This window comes from Medicago sativa, chromosome 6 (genome assembly GCF_051527215.1).
Source record: "Medicago sativa cultivar Bolivia chromosome 6, Bolivia_mono, whole genome shotgun sequence".
NCBI lineage: Eukaryota > Viridiplantae > Streptophyta > Magnoliopsida > Fabales > Fabaceae > Medicago > Medicago sativa.
Genome location: NC_140754.1, coordinates 1,487,302 through 1,507,235, shown reverse-complemented (window position 1 = coordinate 1,507,235; position 19,934 = coordinate 1,487,302).

The window sequence follows — 19,934 nt, the reverse complement described above, 5'->3', positions numbered from 1 at the left end:
ATGGATTAAGTTCTTCAAATGAAGAAGAGAAAAAGATTTTCAGGGGAGAACTAAATGCAACCACAATTAACTCTAAACTAATATAAAAATAATTGCATGTTCTTCTTTTCCCTTTCTCATTTTCCCTTTTGTATTTACGATAAGTTGTTAATGTCTTTAAAATTATTTTTAAAGCAGATTGTTTTAATGTAACGGTTGACTAATGTTTTAAAGGAAAGACTTTTAAAAACAATCAACAGAATTCAAACCTATTCTTCATTGTTATAAGCAAAATCAACATTTTAGATTCATTCATTAAATATGTATATGGTCTATAATAAAAACCATATACATCATTAATTGAATAAATCTAAAATATAAATTTTCGCTTATAATAATAATCAGAAGATATATATCATATTATAATATATAGTAGCACTATAACGCCTCTATTTGACAATGTGTAGTCAAAAAAGTTATTTGGCCTATTAAATTATTGTTGATAAATATTTATATTCTATTTATTTTTATAAGATAATGTTTAGGTGAGTTGGATCCTAGAAGTCCATCAAAGTTCTCAAAGATCGAAAAACGATGTTGATAGGAGTTAAACTCACGTTTTTATAGTTGCATAAGTCAACTCTTCACTAATTGTATGAACATACTATATTGACTTCAGAAGTGTTAGCAACACACCCTCTTTATTTAATGTCTATTTATGAGCGAGATAGATACACGTAATAGTTTAATCTCACGAGCGAATCTTACAAACCTATCACATGTGTTTGTCTCTTTCATAAACAAACATTAAATTGAGGAAAATCAAACTTCACTTTAGGAACAGAAAAAGGAAAAACAAAACTTGTACATGTATGAGGAACTGATGTTGCAAGCTGTTCTCATACCAAAAGATTATTTGGGGTGAGGTAAACATGCCTACAAAAAAATCAGGAAAAAAATTCTACCTCTAGATCATTTTTCTTAGGGTTAATTAAGTAAATGATCCCTATAAATATTCAGAATTTTGTTTTTAGTCCCTACAAAATAAAATCACACTTTTTAGGCACTATAAAATTTTCCATCAGCATATTTAGTCCCTGTCAAAAATTTCCATCAACATTTTTGGTCCCTAAAATGCTTAAGGAAAATCTCACAGGGACTAAAAAGTGTGATTTTATTTTGTAGGGACTAAAAACAAAACTGTGAATATTTATAGGGACTAAAAACTTAATTAACCCTTTTTCTTAACTATATGTCAAATGTTTAACATGTTTTTTTTTTGTATTTCTATAAAATTCAAATTTTTCGGTATTTACAAGGACTAAAAGCGAAATATTCAAATTTTATTAGACCATTTGTAAAATAAAATAAAATTATAAGACCAAAATCATATTTAAAACCAAAATAACTACTAATAATAATTAATAAGGCATAAAACAAAAAGGTACACATTCTGAACTTAAACCAAGGAATATTACTAATTTGTGGGGAAATACTTGTGTGACATTAATGTCACGGTGACATTAAATCTGGGCCACACATTGTGTGACATTAGATGTGTTGTGTGGCCCAGATGCAATGACACTGACAATGTGTGGTCCAGATGCAATGGCACGGTGACATTAATGTCACCAAAGTGCCACCCTAATTTGTGTTTCTCTTGGGAAGTAGTCTCCACCACAACAAGAGTAAGATCCTCCATCGTCACAATTATCTTCTCATTTGCTGGAAGAGAATTCCTTGAAGCAAAGGAGTAAAAGGGGTTTGATGGATTTAAGAGTTTGAATAAATTAAAAACTGTTAATATGGTTTTGGGATGAGATTAGGGACATGGATGAATGTTTTATATTCCCTTTCTTCTGGAGCTTTTTCCAAAATTTATTGGGCCTCTCTTGAATACGTAATTTTAGTATTTTTATTGTTTTTTTAGTAAAGTATTTTTTATTGTTAATTAAATTAAATTACTAGATTCATGTTATATTTATTTTTGAGCCACACTACCAAAAAAAACTGGACCACTACCAAAAAATATTTTTGAGCCAATTAAGGAAGGAAATCAACGAAATCACAGGCTAAGAAAGGAAATAGAGGATGCGGATCCAGAATATTTTTATTTTAGTATTTATGCAAATCCAAATCAACAAAACAATACAGGATGCAGGTATTAGTATTACTATAAAATATCCAGCCATGTCTCTAGTCTCACACGTCAAAACCCTAGTAGCAGTTTTCTTTTCGAACTCTTGAATCCTTCAAAACCCTTTTACTATTTGTCTTTATGATTTCTCTTTCAACAAACAAGAGGATGACTATGGCGATGGAGGAGGATGACTATGGCGATGGAGGATCTCACTCTTGTTGCTGTGAAGACTATTTTTCAAGAGAAAAACAAATTAGTAATGTTCCTTTGATTTGATTTTAGAATATGTGAATTATCGGTTTTTGCATCACTAATAATTGTTTTTGTTTTGTTTCTTGATCTTAGGTTAATGTTTTTGTTTAGTTTCTTGATCTAAGGTTAAATATGTTTTTGCGCCAATAAATAAAACCGAACCCCCTTCACTCTTTTGCTTCATGGATTCTCTTCCAACAAACCAGAGGATGACCGTGGCCATGGAAGATCTTACCCTTGTTGCGGTGGAGACAACTTCCCAAGAGAAACACAAATATGTAATATTAATTTGATTTAATTTCAAAATGTGTACCTTATTGTTCCCTTCATTGTGTTTGTTTTTGATTCAAGGTTAAATATGTTTTTAGTCTTACAAAATTTGAATATTTCAATTTTAGTATTTCAAAAAGATCAAAAATAAAAATTTTATAAAAATAAACAACATGCTGAACATTTGACTTATAGTCTAATTTCCCTTGTTTCCAGAATACAGTAGAGGTCAACTTAACCTTTAATGCTATTGATGAAATACTCAATGATTTGGACGGTGAAATTGGGGAGAAACCAGAACTTCTCCAAATTTTAAAAGTCGTAGACGTCACAGTACAAGGTTGTTCCGATAAGAAACCACATATACTATTATGGGATGGTCAAAATGCACACTATGCCATATTGGGTTTATCCCTCTCAAAAACATACTAAGATTGATGCGATACGGTTGCACAACTTTGTATAGCGGAGACAACTTTTTACATAACATAATTGTCCTTTTTATTTTTACATCACATGCTTATTAGTAATCTTTTATTTTTGTTAATAGAGTTATCGTTGTTATGGATATGAATATGGTCAAGGTTAGGGATGGAAAAAAAATTCGCACCCGTGGATATCCGCGGATAAAATTCGCCAGGACACGGAGCAGATGTTTTAATGGATATCCATGGATAAAATAAACGAATATTTTAACTATCCGCTAATTAATGGATAAGTATGAGGATTTAATGGTAACCGCATCCGCGGATATCCATACCCCCTATTAAACCGAGTAAATTACATAAATAACCTAATAACTTTCAACTTCCTATAGAGAAAAAGTATTGCGAGTGTTACTAGTTAAGTAGTTATTATGCTCCTTTAAAAGGAAGTGGAAATGGTTGGAATTGTTGACGCAAGAAGCTTTGTTTTTGTTGAATATGATGAGTTTTACTTAAGCTTTTGTAAAATCAGTGCCTTAAGGGCACACATTAGCATTTTACTTAATTTTATTAAATGTAAAAGACTTTATTTATGTTTTTGTTAAGTCAATGATCTTTGTTGTTATTGTAATGTATGAATATTATGTTTTGCTAAAAAGAAAATGCATGTGATGACCTTTGTTTCTAAATTTTAGCTAAAAAATATAAACAATTTTTTTTATAAATGTTATCAATGGATATCTGTATAAACCCGCGGATACCTCAAAATCTGTGGATTACCTGCTAAACGGATATCCGCGCGGATATGGATAGGGTACAAATTTCATATTTTTCCAACGGAGCGGATGGGAATATTACACTATCCGCATCCATTGATATCCATTTACATCCCTATTCAAGGCGGATGCTATAGTCATAGGAGACCCCCCAATCGCAAAGGACATCCATTTACCTGACTATTCTTTTCCTACGATCGAAGATTGGTATGAAGGAGGTGTTGGGAGGAGGAGTTGGCGCTCTAGTTTGCCTTATTTTTTGGGGGTGAGTATTACTTGTACTTCATCTGATTAGTACCATTTGTCCATATTTCATCGTCTATTATTAAAATTTTATTTGCCGTCTAAAAAAAGTTGTGTGTTGTGTATCATCGAAATCTTCTTAAGTTTTATTTCTACATATTTGTTTGCTTGACGCCTGAAATTTCTTTTTAAGATTTATACATAAAGGATCATATTTTAGCTTGAATGCTTGGTGATCAAAATACTCGTAAGTGTGTGGGATATATTGAAAAAAGGAAATTTATTTGTGTGTTAAGGAGGGGCACATGGACATTTACAGGAAAGTGCATCAAATGTTGGCAAATGCTACGTCACAAACCATAACTTAGAAAATGTTTTTTTAAAGAGCACATTATTTTTATCATAATTTTTAGGCTAAAGTGCACTTTTCCCCCCTTAAATTTCAAAAACTTGCAATTTTGGCCCTCTAACTATGAAAACTACAATTTTGGCCCCCTAAGTTTTAGCCACATTGCAAATTTGGTCCTTTTGGTCAATTTTGACCGGTCAATGCCCATGTGGCATGCCACGTGGGTAATTATTAAATTAAAAAAAATAAAAAAAGCCACTTAATCATTTTTTAATTAAATAAATAAAAAATCTATTTAAAAAATCAGGAAATTTGAAAAATTAATAAAAAAATTTTAAAAAATTCTGAAAATATTAAAAAATTCTGGAAAATTGAAAAATTAATAAAAATGAAAAATTGAAAAAATACGGAAAAAATTGAAAAATTCTGGAAAAATAAAAAAAATCTGAAAAAATACGGGAAAAATTTTAAAATTCTGGAAAAATTAATAAAAATAAAAAATGATTAAAAAAATAAAATAATCTAATAAAATGAAAAATAATGAAAAATTCTGAAAAAGATTAAAAAATTCTGGAAAAATGAAAAATTAATAAAAAAATAGAAAAAAATATTAAAAAATTTCGACATTTAAAAAGTTTAATCATTTTTAAAAAAAATGAAATTTTTGAAATTAATTTCAAAATTTTCATTAGTATATATGTCGACTTAGATTTTTTCAGTGTATTTATTTCCAAATAAAATTCCGGGAATTTTTGTGTATTTATAAACCGGAAATTTTTGTGTATTTATAAACCAAGAATAAGGGGAAAATATGTGTATTTATAAACCGAGCTTAGGTTTTTTGTGTATTTTTCGAAATTTCGAAATTTTCATTAGTATTTTTTCTGGGAATTTTTGTGTATTTATAAACCGGGAATTTTTGTGTATTTATAAACCGGGAATTTTACAATGAAAATTTCGAAATATGCATATTACAATGAAAATTTTGAAATTTTTTTAAATATTTTCCAGAATTTTTATTTTTCATTTTATTAGATTATTTTATTTTTTTAATCATTTTTTATTTTTATTAATTTTTTCCGTATTTTTTCAATTTTTTTCATTTTTATTAATTTTTCAATTTTTCAGATTTTTTTTATATTTTTTTTCAATTTTTTATTAATTTTTCATTTTTCCAGAATTTTTTAATATTTTCAGAATTTGTTTTCAATTTTTTATTAATTTTCATATATTTTTTATTATTTTTCATTTTTCCAGAATTTTTTAATATTTTTTTCTGATTTTTTTAATATTTTTAATTAGATTTTTTATTTATTTAATTAAAAAAGTTATTAAGTGGCTTTTTTTATTTTTTTAATTTAATAATTACCCACGTGGCATGCCACATGGGCATTGACCGGTCAAAATTGACCAAAAGGACCAAATTTGCAATGGGGCTAAAACTTAGGGGGCCAAAATTGTAGTTTTCATAGTTAGGGGGCCAAAATTACAAGTTTTTGAAAGTTAAGGGGGGAAAAGTGCACTTTAGCCTAATTTTTATGTATTTATATTTGGTGTACCTTATTGGACTAGCAATGGGTTTGAGAAAAGAGAAAGTCTTTGGAGATGGATTTTTTCAAATAGATTTGTCAATTTTAAGGATATGAACATGGTCAGAGTCGTCATTGTTAAGGCTATGAACATGGTCAATGCGAACACCATCCGTTTACCTAACTATTATTTTCCTCGTCCACTAATTCTAAGTGGATGTCGCGGACGAGGTGTTTAAACCAACAAAGAAGGTATTGGTCAATATAGAAGTGGTCGTCAAGGTGAATGTGATGGAGGAGGTGCTGGGAGCAGCAAAGGAGGTGTTGGTCGATATAATTTACTTCATTTCGTGGAATTTCTTTTTATATACATTTAAGTATTTTTAACATTATCTCTATACATTTGTTTGCTTGATCTGGTGGAGTGAGTTATTTCTTTTTAAGCTTTATATATATGGGTTTGCTAGAACACACCCACTAGTTTTTATGTGGGAGTGTTTTAGCAAGTTATAACTAAAAAGTTAATAAATACACCTTAAGGTGTATGTTGCTATAACACACCTTCTAACAAAAACAAGAGGGTGTGTTCTAGCAAATCCTATAGGGGTTTGCTAGGATACACCCACTTACTTTTTAGAAGGAGTATTTTAGCAAGTGAATAACTAAAAAGTGGTTAAATACACCCTAAGGTGTAGCTTTGCTAAAACACTCCCACATAAAAACTAGTGGGTGTGTTATAGCAAATCCCTATATATATATATATATATATATATATATATATATATATATATATAAACAGTTTTAATCTTCAAGTATATACTTTTATATAGTAGCACACCAACCTTTTTAGGCATGCAGTCCAGTTTTTATGTACCCGACTTACATATACATACATAGATATATATATATACATACATATATAGATACATACATACATACATATATATATATATATATATACACACACACACATATATATATACACACACACACAGATATATATATATATATATATATATATATATATATATATATATATATGGATGGATTAGTTTCAATGATATCTTTGTATATTACTGTTCTACCTTTATTTTGATGCTCATATACTACTTGCTATATTTTTAACTAGAAGTAGTTGTTTTTTATGGATTGTACATGGGTTGATTGTTTGCATAGGATTAAGAGTATCCTTTTAAATTGCCGAGCTTCTGGATAAGATTTAATTGAATTGCAAGTAAATACATACCAATTTAAGGTTTCTACTTCTTGCTCTCCCTCTTCACACAATGTTGTGTTGTGACTTGTAAGGTGGAAAGGAAAACAACAATTTTCAATTACTTATATTACAGTTAAAAAAAAATAACTTTTTGCTTTTTAATTTTAAAAAGAGTCTTATAGAGTGTTAGTTATAGTGAAGTAAAAATTTACAATGGTAGTTGTATATAGTGAAAATTAACCATGGTAATTAATAATAGTGAGTATGGCAGGCAGTAATAATGGCTATAGTACTAATTCTACTCAATCCTAGTAGTAATAGTTGGATTCTTTTTGAAACTTGAAGTTGAACGTGGCTGATGCAAGAAGTTCTATAAACCCTAAGGTGAAAGCATATAACAGAGGACTAGGTAGCCATACAATATAAGAAAAAAAAATTACTAGAAGTTTAATACTAATAGTGACATCAATTAAAACCTTATACCAACCAACTTACACATAGTTAATGTGGTCAACATTAACTTTGGCAAATTGGGGATGGAAGAAGTACTAACTTTTGGCTCGATAAGTGGGTCTCAAGTAATACTTCTCTCTTCTCTTCTGCTAATCAATCTTATGTGGATACTACTATTTCAGTTAGGGATGCTCTTAATACTTCTGGTGACTGGGATCTAAATTTTTTGATGGATAACTTGCCTGTGGACATTGTTAACCAGATTTTAGCCCTTCCAACCCCTTCTGATTTTGATGGTCCAGACACTGTAGGATGGGGAGGAACTAGCACTCTCCAGTTTACTGTTCAAAGTGCTTACAATTTGCAGCAAGAGACCTCTTTGGCTGTGAGAGGTGATTGGAAGACCTTATGGAACTGGAAGGGTCCCCATCGTATCCAAACTTTTATTTGGTTGGCCGCTCATGGAAGAATCCTTACCAATTATCGTCGTAGCAAGTGGGGGGTTGGTATCTCCCCTACTTGTCCTTGTTGTGCGAGAGAGGATGAAACAGTCATTCATGTCCTTCGTGATTGTGTGCACGCCACTCAGGTATGGCTCAGACTTATTCCGTCTAATTACATAACTAATTTCTTCTCTGTTGATTGCAGGGAGTGGATCTTTAACAACCTTAATAAAAAAGGGATTGGAGATAATCCTACTACTTGGCAGACTACTTTCATGACAACATGTTGGTATTTATGGAATTGGCGAAACAAATCTATTTTTGAAATAGGATTTCAAAGACCAAGCAATCCTACACTGGTAATTCAAAAGTTTACTAGAGAAATAGAAGACAGTACGAAGCTGGTGCAAAAAAGTCCGCATCAAAAGGAAACTATATATATCGGTTGGGTGCGACCTCAGATTGGTTGGGTTAAGCTTAATTGTGATGGTGCTTGGAAGGGATCTGGTACTCTTGCAGGGTGTGGAGGGCTTCTTCGAGACTCTGATGGCAGATGGATCAAAGGCTACTTCAAGAAGATTGGAATGTGTGATGCTTTTCATGCTGAAATGTGGGGCATGTACCTAGGTTTGGACTTGGCGTGGAGGGAGAATACCACTCATCTTATAGTGGAGAGTGACTCAAAGATTTTGGTCGATATGATTACTGAAAATTGCAATTTTGGTGGAACAACTCCTACCTTGGTCAAGCGTATTCGACAACTTTTGAGTTTGAGTTGGAATGTCAAAATTACCCATACTTGGCGTGAAGGCAACAGAAGTGCGGATTGGCTTGCTAATTTCAGCATTTCGATGGATTCTCTAGATTTTCATGTCCTGGAAAATCCACCTAGTGAGCTTCAGAGTCTTTTGTTTGATGATATTTCTGGGGCTTGCATGCCTAGGAACGTTCGTTTAATTTCTTAAGTCTTCTTTCTCTTTGGGCTTTGGCTCTCTTTTGTACCAAAAAAAAAAGTTAATGTGGTCAACATGTATCTTAGACTGAGACTCAATGATTTTTGCTATATTGTTTTATGTCATCACGTCGGTACTAAATATACTATAAAGCTTACCATTGGTCCAATAATTTATTTTGAGCCAATAAAAAAGCAGCTATTAACTTTTTTATTGAACCTTTTTTTAGAGGAATTTTTTATTGAACCTTGTCAAACACATTTTTTTCTAGTGAAACTCATGGTACTTAATTCTAATATCTTAGTCTACCAGGAAATTTTGTTTATAATTGAGTCAAGGCTGCACCTGTGGTGGAACACCCTCATAGGTGGTCCAAAATAACCACATTTTTTGTTTAACTCTAACCATTTGTTTATACATGAAATCGGAATCATAGTAGTTAATGATACTCATGAGTTAACCTGGTTCTTTTCTTAGCATAGTTATTTTACCATAAATCAATTCCCTTCTTTTCTATTGTATTTTGTCAATTTCTTATCCTTGTACAATTCCTTTCTATTTGTTTCACAAGTAGAAGTTGATCTCGAAGAATTATAAATAAAACAGTGCAGTCTTGCATAGCTCGTGGGAACATTCATGGTTTTAAATCCTTCGTAAGAGCTAAAAACGGGCATAATTGTGTTAAAACTAATCACATGAAATCGTAAAATTGCGGACAAAATTGCGGGTTTTTACACAATTTTGAAGGATTAATGATTTTTTTGGGTCCGGGTCAATTTTGACATGATTTGTCCATTGACCCAGTTTTTACTGTTGATCGGATTTTTCATTCTTTCACTACACCTCTTCACCATGCGATTCCATTCAAAATGAACCAAACCTAACTAGATTTTTTCCTCCCATTTCATCTTCAATCCATCATCTTTTCCATTTCGTCTTCATCCAGATTGCCTCTTCGTTTCAATTTCGTGGTTTTCGCCAAGATCATTTTCTGTTGTCGGTCTTCTTCATTCATCAACCATCTAGGATTTTCCTTTAAATATTTTGTCTAGGTTGTTTATCATTATTATGACTACTAAAGAATATTTTACATATAGGTTTTGAGTCATTTATGTATAAGTATTTTGTGCACTTGAAACTTTGAGTCATTTATGACTATATGCAATTTATAACATATAAATTTAGCATTATTATTGTTTATGATTTTGATTGTAATTCTACAATTTCGATTTTGCTATCTCATTTGGATCGGAAGTAAAATCTCAATTTTGATAACCTTGTGTGGACAAACAAATGAGAAGGTACAATCTCAATTCATGTCAAGTTCTTATCTCAATTGTCTAGTGTCCCTCTCCTTCTTTACATTAGTTTATCTACTCATGTTTGGGATTTGAACTTCTTCTAGTATGGGTTGCATTTTTTCTTGGGACGCATTGTAATATGTACCTTACAACTTTTATGCAAAAACTGAATCTCTATTTTGTTTGTAGTTGCGTGTAAATTAGTTTCTGCAAGTGCTGTGCAAATTATCCTTCGGGTGTGTTAAGAATTAATCCATAACCGCCATATCACAAGTTAGTTAGAGAGAGTTTGTTGCAAATTGTTTGTTAGTTAGTTACTTTTGTGTAGATGACTTGTTCTACAAGCAATTGTGTAACACCTATAAATAAAGCCATGTAATGTGAATATTCAACTACTCAATGAAAATCATATTACAAGCTAATCATCTATATTCTATTCTCTTTCTCAGTTTTAGTTTTGTTTGTTATTTCTCATCTTGCATTGATTAGCATATGAAAAATGCTAAATATCCTGAAAAGTGTTCATGCTGCATTTAAGATCAATAAGTGTGATCTAACATAACCCACTTGGGTTGGCTTAGTGGTATTGACTTGGGACTTGGGAGTGTGCTCCTCTTCAAGGTTTCAAGTTTGATTCTCTCTGGTGCCAATTTAAGTGGGATAATTTAGCTTCTTAAAAAAAAAAAAGTTTGATCTAACAGGTGAATTTTCAATTAATTAAATAAAATGTCAGAAGAAACTTGCTAATGGAGATAATACCGCCAAGATCAAGAAGAAGAATGCGGAGCTTGGGATTTGTCAAAAAAAAAAATGTGGAACTTGAGATCAAATCTATCTTTTTTAGGTAAAAAAAAAGAGGGGCTTGCATGTATTTCGAATGGATTTTCAAACCCTTTGTATTTTTTTTAATTTGTGGTTAAATATTCTTTGTACTTTTTTTTTCTTTCTATTATCTAATAAATTTTAAAGTTAAAAAAAAAATACACATTTGTTTTAAAGTGAGTGTCACTTAAAAAAAAAATTAAAAAGAACATTTTTTTAACTTTTAAAAAGTAGAATGCACAATTCTCAGAAAAAATATTTTCTTTTATACTCCCTCCGTCCCTTAATGTAACCACCCATTTGATTTTAATTTTGTCCCTAAATGTAACCCCCTTTTCAAATTACTAGATGCATTTATTACTTTTTTCCTAAACATACCCCTAATTAATACTACTAACTTGTCTTGAAATATGAATAGTCAAATTTAATACACATACAAACAAAGGACAATTTGGTAATATTAATACACAAAACAGACACATTAATTACACTGACAACTTTTCTTAAGAAATGTGAAAAATGCAAAGGGGGGTTACATTAAGGGACGGAGGGAGTAATTTCTTAACAAGTGTCCTAACATTTACCATTAATTAATAATGATAGAAAATGCACTAAGAGTTAAGAAGACTACTTTAAAAAAGGTTCAATGTCTTTGGACAATATTATTGCATTTGTTAACATGTGTATAGAAACTTATACTTATTTTGAGAAAAGGAGATAGTAGTATTAATGTAGAACTTGAAAGTAGCAATATGAGCAACAATGAAAGTGTGGTTGGTTGTTGCCAAGGTCTAAATGGGGTTTCTTGCTGCAGTGGTGAAAGATTTCAGCAAAATAAAGTGTTTGATGAAAATAAAAAGAAGCGCAATATTCTCATAGCTAATTATCATCATTTCATAAAGAGAAAATAATAATCGTCACATATTTACAAACTTATACACCCTCCGGTCACAAATATAAGCAAAAATTCATATTTTAGATTCATTCAATAAATGATGTATGTTGTCTACAATAAAGACCACATACATCATTTATTAAACAAATTTAAAACATGGATTTTTGCTTATATTTGTGATCGGAGGGTGTATATACTGGATCTTCATATTGATCTTCTTAAATACTACATCACTTAATAAATAGAGAGAAAATAAATCACCTCGTTAAAAACCTTATCATATACTCCATCCGTTTTAAAATGAGTGCCGTTTTAGGTGTTTACACACATATTAAGAAATGCAATGATTAAAAGAAAGAGAATGGTTATTTTACCAAATTATCCTTATTAACTATTGGTTAGTTTTAAAAGTAATACTTTGGAAGTAGTGTGTTGAGTATTAATTGGAGGGTACAATTGAAAAGAAAAAGTTATTATTGCATTGGAAACTGAAAGTGACATTCATTTTGAAACAATTTTTTTTTGGCTAAAGCGACACTCATTTTGAAACGGAGGGAGTACATTGGAATAATTATTATGGTGAAGGAAAAGAGTGCAATTATTAAAAAAAATAAAAATATAACTAGCGGGCAAAAGGGTAGAAAGGTTCCAGATCCATAGAATCATATAGTTGGACAGGAATAATATTAATAGGAGCAATGCACCAAATGAATCCATTAGGATCTTTAATTTTGAAAAAACGTTTACCATCCCTCACCCCATCACTCATTCTAGTACAACCACATGCTACAGCTCGCTTAACAAATGTTTCTGGAGTAATGTTGACATGTATCCACAAAGTTGGAAGCATTTCCCTACAAAAGAATTGAGAAAAAAAAGAAGAAAAATTATTAAAAACCTGGTATCCGATCTAAGAATCGATTAAATAAAACTATGTAAAACTTGCTAACAAGATATATTTAATCAATTAATAAAACTTACAGATCATTATATGATCTTATTCCCTATAGTTGGAAGTAAAGTGGAAAGCGATCATCTGGTCCAAGACCCATATCGTATTTGGTGAGATTACCATAGTTGTCATCATAGTCAGGAGTTTCTATTATTTGAGGATGTAATACGCGTAGACATATGCTACCATGTAGCACAGGTTCAAGAGGAAAAGCTTCAAGCTTAGAAAAATCTTGTTCCTTTGAAAAACATTCATATACCCATTTTTTATTATGTGAATATAAAAATTGAGTGAAAAATTTAGGGTTTCTACTTCTTCCTCTCCCTTTCGCACAATGTTTTGGTGTGACAATTGTGACTTGTGAGTTACGAGTGTTTGGTATATAAGTATAGACTGAGTGTGAGGATGAAATTAAAGGAAAACAACAATTTTCAAATAATTATATTCGAGTGGAAAAAGTTAATATTTGCTTTTCAATTTTCCATTTTAAAAAGAGTTCTCTAGAGTATTATTAGTTTCTAGCACAGATCAGCATAAGAAATTTGTAAAAAACAACTATAGTGAAGTAAAAAACTTACTATGATAGCTGTATAGCGAGTACAAACTTACCATAGTTAATAATAGTGAACATGGCTGGCACTAATAATGGCTATAGTAGTGATTCCAGTGAATCCTATATTATGTCATGGTACTAGCCTACTAGGGATGAAGCTTGGTGTTGGACCGTTGAAATGTCTTATTTGAGACTGACACGTGGCTGATGAAACAAAAATCATATTCCAAGGGAAAAACGTATCATAGTTTCCTTGCATCGAGATCTTATTTCCATGACGAAATTAAGGTTAATTTGGTAATGGAAGTGCAATTAAGTCTAAACCACAAGCCCTGCATTAAAGGAGTGTTTGAATTAAAAATGCAATAAAACCAATTACTTCTACTAAAAAATGACCAAAATCCAATATAATTTCTTGTCATCAATGTAGTTGATGGTTGAAGAATATTCTTGAAGTTAAAAGAGTATTTTCTTAATCTTGATGAATATTTTTAAAACTTAATGACATTTTTTTAATCTTGAATGTTGACTAAAACATAACGAAAACTCGGATATTGATGACCATCATGTTTTGTGTCGCTGAGAACCTAAACATGTAGGATACGGTACTCATGGATTATAAAGAAAAAAATTATAATTAATATTTTTTAGAAATTTTCAATTTAAAAATGTTAAATTTTTATCATAATGTGTATTTTTTTTAAGGCTAAATGTTATTGGTTATTAAAAAAATAACCAAAAATGAATTTCTTATGTGCATGTTGTGTTGCCCAACGTAGATGAGTGCATGTATCATTTTTGTACTTTCCCAGGAATTATAAATTTTATCATTTGAGTGGCAGTAAGTTTTAAACTTAGCTCAAATTTGTCTTGTTACGCTGTCTGTACTACATATTAGTCCCTGAATTATATCAACTTGTTAGGGCTATTTTGTTAGTAATTTATATAACTCAGGTACTAATATGTTAACAAGTGATATAATCAGGAACTAATTTGCTAATAAGTGATATAATTAAAAGACAAATTTGACAATAAATAAAAAAATAACCAAAAATGAATTTCTTATGTGCATGTTGTGTTGCCCAACGTAGATGAGTGCATGTATCATTTTTGTACTTTCCCAGGAATTATAAATTTTATCATTTGAGTGGCAGTAAGTTTTAAACTTAGCTCAAATTTGTCTTGTTACGCTGTCTGTACTACATATTAGTCCCTGAATTATATCAACTTGTTAGGGCTATTTTGTTAGTAATTTATATAACTCAGGTACTAATATGTTAACAAGTGATATAATCAGGAACTAATTTGCTAATAAGTGATATAATTAAAAGACAAATTTGACAATAAATTAGATACAAATTAACATATTGATAAATTTGTTAGACATAATTCAAAATCGTTTTTTTTTGTTTTGTTTAGTTTTTGGCTATTCACCAATTTTATGGAGTGTAAATGCTCGACCACATTCAGAAGAAGAATTTGTGATTTAAAGTGTCTTGTCCCCTTATATAGAGTGTAATTGATCACTCTATATGTTAGCAAATGAAAAGTAAGTGAGATCTAAAAGATAGGCAAATGTTAGCAAGGTCGGGCCTATAAATTTTAATAGTAAGTGAGATCTAAAACAAAGTTGAATATATGAAACACTTTTTGTTAGAATATGCTACCTCTTTGCTTGAAAAATTAAATGAAAAGTAATTTTTTTTTTTTGTGTGGATCTAAAACAAGTGTTTTAGTGACCTTATCTTTGGACAGATCTATATGTTAGTAATTGATTGTTATGTTAATATTTCTCTTTGGACAGGTCTATATGTTAGTAATTGATTGTTATGTTTTAGTGACCTTATCTTTGGACAGGTCTATATGTTAGTAGTTGATCAACAAACATTCAAGATAAAATATCCTATCATACTATATATTTAGATGCAAATTTGATGAAAACCTATCCCATTCTAATTCAATGACATGAATTTTGTGTGTATTTACTTGCAATTCAATTAAATCTAATACTGATGCTCTACAATTTAAAAGGATACTCTTAATCCTATACAAACAAAACAATCAACCAATGCACAATTCATAAAAAAACAACTGTTTCTAATTAAAAATCTAGCAAATAGTATGTGAGAATCATAAGAAAATAAAGTTAGAACAGTAATATACAAAAGATCATTGAAGTCAAAGAAAATCAAAGGAAAACCTTCTAATATAAGTCAAAGGTTTTATATGTTTTTTTTATCCATACAAATTTGGATTTTTTTTGTTTTCATATGGACTAAATTGAAAAAAAAAAAAAATTTAAGTCCAAAAAATATTTAACCTTTAGTAAAAAAAAAAACTACTAACGAGACGCAAAACAATAAGGTACATATTCTGAAATCAGATCAAAAGAATATTACATATTTTTGTTTCTCTTAAGAAATAGTCTCCACCGCATTTGTCAAAAAGAAAAAAAAAATAGTCTCCACCGCAACAAGCGCATGATCATCCATCTCCATAGAGTTTCTCTTTTCTAAGCCAACTCAACAACTTCATGAAAATTATGATAAAACTAATGTGCTTTTTAAAAAACATTTACTAAGTTGTGGTTTGTGACGTAAGGATTACCAACATCTGAGTCATGAGTGATATTTTAATATTTTTGAAATAGTGTAATGTTTCTTTTCCAAAAAAAAAAAAAAAACTAACTTCTCAAAATAATAACAAAATTATGACTAACTTTTGTTTGATCTAGTAATTAGTTGTTATGTTACTATTTTCACTTTATAAGATTTTGAGTCTACTCAACTCCAAGAAACTTTTTTTTTTTTTTTCAATACCCATAGTTTTACCATTAATTGATCACCAAATATTCAAGATAACGTAAAATATATTTAGTTACAAGGATGAAGATGACGAAAACCTATCCCATTAAAATTCAATGACATGAAATTGGTACGGATTCAGAAGCTTTTCAATTTTAAAGGATACTCTTAATCATATGCAAACAACCAACCCATGCACAGTGGCGGAGCTAGAAAAAAAAACTAGGATGGACCATTAAAATTAACCGTTGAAAAATTGTTTAAAGCCTCGCAAAATAGACCTATAATTGAATTATTTAAATTTTTCGGGTGGGCCACTACATCACTTTGCGGGAATTTGGATCAACCGAAACCTAAAACCGACATAAAATTGTATAAAAGCTCGCAAAATAGACCTATAATTGAATTATTTAAATTTTTCGGGTGGGCCACTACATCACTCTGCGGGAATTTGGATCAACCGAAACCTAAAACCGACACAAAATTGTATAAAATCTCGCAAAATAGACCTACAATCATTGATTTTTTAATTTTTGGGGTTGGGCCGTGGCCCACCTCAGTCCATGAGGGGCTCCGCCACTGCCCATGCATGCATAAAAAACAAGTGTTTCTAATTAAAAATCTAGCATGTAGCATCCGATGCATTACTTGTCTCCATAATAGTATTACGTATGTGATTTGTAAAATTTGGAGAAGTTATGGTTTTTCTCCTATTTCAATGTCCAAATCATTGAACATGTCATCGATAGCATTAAAGGTCAAGTTGACCTGAGGTATTCAGAAAACAAAGGAAATTAGTATATAAGTCAAATGTTCAATATATTTTTGTTTTAAGAATGCTCAATATATTTTTAATTTCTCTAAAAAAAATATGGGGAGTACGATGCATTACTTGTCTCCATAATAGTATATGTGACTTCTTAACGGAATAACCTTATACTACTACGTATGTGATTTTTATTTTAAAATCGTTTTTCTCCTATTTCACTGTCCAAATCATTGAGCATGCCATCGATAGCATTAGAGGTCAAAGTCTCCACCGCAACAAGAGTAAGATCCTCCATCGTCATAGGAAAAAATCCATGAAGCAAAGGGGTTTGAGGGATTTAAGAGTTTGAGTAAAAAACTGTTAATAGGGTTTTGACGTGAGATTAGAGACATGGATCGATGATTATTTTATATTCCTCTTCTGGACTTTTTTCCAAAACCCAATTGGGCCTCTCTTGAATACGCAGTTAATATTTATATTGTTAATTAAATTAAATTACTAGATTGATATTATATTTTTTACAGTAATATTTTTTTGAGCCAATTAAGGAAGGAAATCAACCAAATCACAAAGGCTAAGGAAGGAATATTCTTATTTTAGTATTTATGCAAATCCAAATCTATATAGTATCAGTTGGCATGGAAGAGGATGCAGGTATTAATATGACATTAAACCAAGCATTCTATGTAATATATATGCAATTGGTATTTGTGGACTTGAATGGACCAAATCAAGCATTCTTTATATATGTTTTACTTAAACTCTAACAGATCAAAATAAATAAGTTGGTCGTAGTAGTTGGTGAAGTGACTGCTCTGGCAGCTAGGTCTACACAACTAAGTATAATTGGATTTGCGTGAACCCTAGAATAAGAAGAATATTCTGTATACTATCAGCATCAGATTTTGTTTCTTCTTTCTTATTTCCTTATTTGGAAAAACGCGTTCCTTCCTTATTTGAATTACTGCGCCTATGTGAATTTTGCTGATTTCCTTCCATAATAGGCTAAAAATATATATTCGATTGAAAATTACTGTTTTCAAGAGAGGCCCAATGAGTTTTGTAAAAAAGTCCAGAAGAAAGGGAATATAAAACTATCATCCATGTCCATAGTCTCACACCTCAAAACCCTAGCAGCCGTTTTCTCTTTCAACAAACAAAAGGATGACTACGGATCTTACTCTTCTTAAGGATGACTACGGATCTTACTCTTCTTAAAGTGGGGACTACTTTTCGAGAGACACACAATTTGGTAAGGTTCCTTTGATTTGATTTTAGAATGTGTCCCTTATGTTTTTTGCATCTTTAATAATTGTTTTTGTTTTGTTTTTGGAAAATTAAGGTTGAATATGTTTTTACTCCTATTAATAAAACCGAACCTCCTTTACTCTATCGCTTCACGGAGTATGTTCCAACAAACCCGTCGATGGCTGTGCCTATGGAGGATCTTACTCTTGTTGCTGCCGAGACTACTTCCCAAGAGAACAAAAAATCTGTAATGTTTCTTTGTTTTTATTTGTTTTTAGAATGTTCAACTTGTCGATATTTTGCCTCATCAATAATTATTATTATTTTTTTTTGAAAGGATCAATAATTATTTTTGTTTTGTTTATTATTTAAGGTTAAATATGTTTTTTTGTCCTATAAATAAAACCATAAATCTGAATTTTATTGAAATAAAAAACATATTTAACATTTGATTTATATAGACGATTTCCTTTGATTTTAGAATACCTCGGATGTCAATTTGACATCTAATGCTATCGATCTCATACTCAACCATCTGGACAATATAAGACCGAAACCAGAACTTCTCCTCCAAATTTTAAAAATAGAAGACTTCACAATACAAGGTTGTTCCACTAACAGGCCACATATACTATTATGGGATGGTCAACAAGCACACTACGCCCTCTTGTGTAGATCACTCTCAAAAACATACTTTCAAGAAGGGTACCGCATTGGGTCAATTGTAAGATTGAAGGGATACTATTCCACAACTTTGAACAGTGGAGACAAGTAATGCATTGCTCCCTCTACTTTTACATACTTGCCGGTTTATATTTTTACATCACACACATCATTTATTAACCATCTCTTTGTTTTTGTAACAGAATTATCGTTGTTATGGATATGAATATGGTCATGGCAGATGCCATAGTCATAGGAGATCCCCCAAACGCAAAGGACATCCATATACCTGATTATTCTTTTCCTACAATTGAAGATCGGTATGAAGTCGGTGTCGGTGTCGGGAGGAGGAGCTGGCGCTCTTGTTTGCCTCGGTTTGCCTTATTTTTTGGGGGTAAATATTACTTGTACTTCATCCTCTATTATTAAAATTTTATTTGCGGTCTAAAAAAAGGTTGTTTGTGTATCAATGAAATCTTCTTAAGTTTTATTTCTACATATTTGTTTGCTTGACGCCTGAAATTTCTTTATAAGATTTATATATTTAGATTAGTTTCAATGATAATTATTTATTACTTCTCTAGATTTATTGTGTTCTTGATTCTCGTATGCTAAAGACTTGTTTTTTTATGCATTGTGCATGTGTTGATTGTTTGCATATATATAACTAAGAGTACCCTTTTAAATTGGAGACCTTGCGGATCAGTTTTAACTAAATTTCAAGTAAATATATACCAATTTTATGTCATTGAATTTGAATGGGATATGTTTTCAAGTAAATATATACCAATTTTATGTCATTGAATTTGAATGGGATATGTTTTAGACATCTTTGTAACTAAATATAAAGGATCATATTTTATCTTGAATGCTTGATCAATTACTGGTAAAAAAAATGT